Source organism: Tupaia chinensis, unplaced genomic scaffold (genome assembly GCF_000334495.1).
Source record: "Tupaia chinensis unplaced genomic scaffold, TupChi_1.0 Scaffold000121_1, whole genome shotgun sequence".
In the NCBI taxonomy this organism is placed as follows: Eukaryota; Metazoa; Chordata; class Mammalia; order Scandentia; family Tupaiidae; genus Tupaia; species Tupaia belangeri.
The window spans coordinates 1718114-1722288 of record NW_006159588.1 but is presented as its reverse complement, the minus strand read 5'-3'; positions in this window follow the sequence as shown (position 1 = coordinate 1722288).

The following is a 4175-nucleotide window of genomic DNA, read 5'->3' as shown; positions in this document are numbered from 1 at the left end:
TCGAGACAGAAAGCGAGAAATCACCCCCCAGGGGGGATGGTCACGCCGCAATCCCTTCTCCTCCATTCTCCTCTCGGGATCTTGGGCACGCATGCACACGTGCCCGTCGTGAGTTTTAAGCCACCGGGTCTGGGACGCGAACTGCAGTCAACTACGTGGGAGTCCAGTGACATAGCCATTACGCTAACTGCTGGTTCCCAGGACTTTTTAAAATTTGTCCTAAAGTCATTGAAACAAAAATCATGATAAAACATTCTGCTTTCCTTTACAATTGCCCAACGGGGGGGAAAAAAAAACCCCACAACTATTTGTAGGAAAAAATGGTTTTGTACATGGGATGAAACAATATAAATTCAAAACTTACAGATAAGTGTTAGCTCTATCGCTCATCTCTTTAAAAAGTTTATATGAATATCCAGTCAAAACCAACAAGAAGACCACAGACTGTACAATGTCTTGGAATGTCCTCAGAAGGCTCTGTCAGTGATCAGGTAACAGAGTAAAAACCCCAGAGTCCTTTCTTTCAAATGGAAGAGGGAAGACAGAGGGATAGAGAAACTATTCAAACTTCGTCTTCTTTCCTTGTGACTTGTGGTCTCCTCCTCCTCCTCTGCCTCCTCGGAAGCCACCTGAAATCTTGATGCAAGGAAGAAACTCAAGAAAAAACTTCCTTCAGCCATGACTGATAACTTTTTGTCTTTTCTTTTCTTTTCTTTCTTTCTTTCTTTTTTTTTTTTTTTTTGGCCTAGGGTATGAAATCCAAAGGATCAGTGAGGAACTGTTAGGACGAGTCTATAAATACCAACAAGATCATAGCATCAGCTTGAAAAGCCACTGAAGGATGAACTTAGGAAGTGACCCTATACAAGTTTTAGATTGTCAATAAATTTGAGATTCTAAAGTGTTAGACAAACCATGGAAAGATCTAAATCTAAGAAAATTTTATGATAAACTACAAAAAATACTTGTACTCAATACTAAGGGGGAAATTGTTGACAGCTAATAGTTATATTGTACTTACTGCAAATCCAATTTTACATATAAAAACTCAATCTTCCAAACAACCCTGAGGTAGGTACTATTAATATTATTATCCCCATTTTATACTTAGAGAAATTAAGCTGTAGAGAAGTTAAGTAATTTACTCAGGGAATATAAGTGATAGAAATATGCTCCAGAATCTACTTTTGACCATAACACTACATTATTTCTCTCTATCAGGTTTAAATTAATATATGACTGATTGGGGATGAAGACAAGAAGTTTTGGGGTTTTTTTTTTTTCCTCCAAAAAACAAATGCTGAAATACTGTTTGCTATGGGTAAAAGCAGTGTTAGACAAACCATGGAAAGATCTAAATCTAAGAAAATTTTATGATAAACTACAAAAAATACTTGTACTCAATACTAAGGGGGAAATTGTTGACAGCTAATAGTTATATTGTACTTACTGCAAATCCAATTTTACATATAAAAACTCAATCTTCCAAACAACCCTGAGGTAGGTACTATTAATATTATTATCCCCATTTTATACTTAGAGAAATTAAGCTGTAGAGAAGTTAAGTAATTTACTCAGGGAATATAAGTGATAGAAATATGCTCCAGAATCTACTTTTGACCATAACACTACATTATTTCTCTCTATCAGGTTTAAATTAATATATGACTGATTGGGGATGAAGACAAGAAGTTTTTGGGTTTTTTTTTTTTCCTCCAAAAAACAAATGCTGAAATACTGTTTGCTATGGGTAAAAGCAGGTGTTCTAAGACTGGCTTCAAATCTCAGTTTTAGGCTGGGATTTAAAGCTCTACAGGTTTGCATTAACTGAGTCACTCCCTGTGTCTCACTTTCCTCATCTGTAAAATAGGGTTAATTAGCATCATCCATAAGTACTTAAATCTTCAGAGCAGTGGAAACTTTTACTAAAAACCCTAAATTCACCCTGGGGAAATTTTCCTAAATTCTAGAAAGATTCCCATGAGAAAATAATCACCTTCTCAAAGCTCACTTGGCCTTCCAAGTCCAAACTTAGGAACTGAAAAAAACTAGTCCTAAGTAGTGATAATACCAAATGGAAAGAAACATACTTTACCAATTGATGGTGCTATGTTGTAAGTAGTGGGAAGGAAATGGTCCCATTGTGTCCAAAACTGCACTTGGCTAGAATCACTACCCTTAAACTTGGGTCTCTGACCCAAGTGATGTCAAGAGGGCTGGCTCAGGGCCCAGAGAGATCCAGACAATGGTAGAGTATAAATTACTAGGCAGCTATTCTCAAGAAAGAAAAGCATGTGAAAAAATATACATTAATCCTTTTCTTTTCCAACTGAGTCTTAAGTTTGTTAAATTTTTGGCATCCTCAAATTCTCAGTGCTCTAGAGCAAAAGCTTGCCTTGCCTTAACCATTATTCTGGCATGAATAATAATGAGTTATTTATTGAATGCATACTATAAGCTATGCTAGGCTTTGATTAAACACTAGTATTTTCTTTTTTAAAAGATTTTTGCTTTTAGGGTGCATATGCTCTCTGGAGAGACAGAGACAGAAAGTGAGAAATCACCCCCCAGGGGAATAGCCATGATGCAATTCCTTCTCTCCATTCTCCTCTTGGGATTTTGAGCACACATGCACACACACCTAGTGTGAGTTTTAGGCCTCCAGGCCCAGGACTTGAACCATAGTCAGCCATATGGAAGTCCAGTGCCTCAACCATTATGTCACCTGCTGGCCCCAACTCTAGCATTTTTTATCTCATTAAGTCACAGCAACCCAGATACGTGGGAGATGCAAAATATGCAAAAGGTTTTAAACGATTTGCCCAAAGTTACATAGGCAGCAAGTAACAGAGCGAATCCAGGAAGCCCACACAGTTAACTAATGCTACACAGCACAGCTTCTCTGGGTGATAAGGGTCAGTAGGAATGATAAAACTAGAAGGAGCTTTGGAAGCCCTAACCCAAAGTTTCCTAAAGTAGTAAACATACTCTATATATTAATAGTTTAAGAAGTGACATTAAGGGGTACAGAGATAAACATTTTAAATTTTAATATATTTTTATATTAATATGTAGTAGAAAAATATAGTTAACATATGAAACTGATTTCACAGTCATGATGTGTTTATATATATAAAGTGCTAGCATGTCACAAGTGTTGTGTGTAGGTTATGATGACCCTGACGATAATGATAAGACTAAGTTTTAGAGTCAATCTTTTTTTAAAATAATGATTTATTTAATTTTATTTATTGATATTTTTAAATTTGTCCAGAGAGAGACAGAGAGAGAGAAAGAGAAAGTGAGACAGCGAGCCACCAGGTCCATAACTTGAACCACGGTCAGCCACGTGGGAGTCCAGTGCCTTAGCCTCCATGTAACCTGCCAGCCCCTAGAGTCAGTCTTAAGAAAATATCAATAATAGCAGAGCATTGTTGAATACTGGAGGGCAAATAGCAGGGAATTATTGAATATTGAAAGGGCAAAATCATAAAATCAACTCTTAAATCTCTAACGGTTGAAAAACATTAAACTTACCCTTTTCTGGCTGGAACCATGAAGGGCATTCAAGAGAAGAAAAAGGAGTTTCCTGCTGTGGCAGAAACCAAGAGAAAGATTTCTGCTGTGGCAGAAGCCACCAAGAAAAGGGTTACTGCTATGTCAGAAACCCTTAATACAAAGCGAAGGAATTTTGCAGAGCTGAAGATCAAGCATCTCAGAAAGTTTGTTTAAAAGATGTTTCAAAAGGCAAAGAGGAAGCTTATCTATGGAAAAGCTAAGCACCATCATAAGGAATATAGGCAGATGTACAGAACTGAGGTTTGCATGGCCGCCATGGCAAGAAAAGCTGGCAACTTCTATGTACTTGCAGAACCCAGGTTGGCATTTGTCATCAGGATCAGAGGTATCAGGGACCAGCAGTTAACGTAATGGCTTTGTCTCTGGACTCCCACATAGTGGACTGTGGTTCGCGTCCCGGACCCAGTGGCTTAAAACTCATGCCGGGCGTGTGTGCGTGCGTGCCCAAGATCCCGAGAGAAGAATAGAGGAAAAGGGAATGCCTTGTGGCCATCCCCCTCAGGGGGTGATTTCTCGCTTTCTGTCTCTCTGTCTCTCTCGTTCTGTCTGGCGAGTGCATGCACCCTATAGCAAAAACCTCTTAAAAAAAAAAAAAA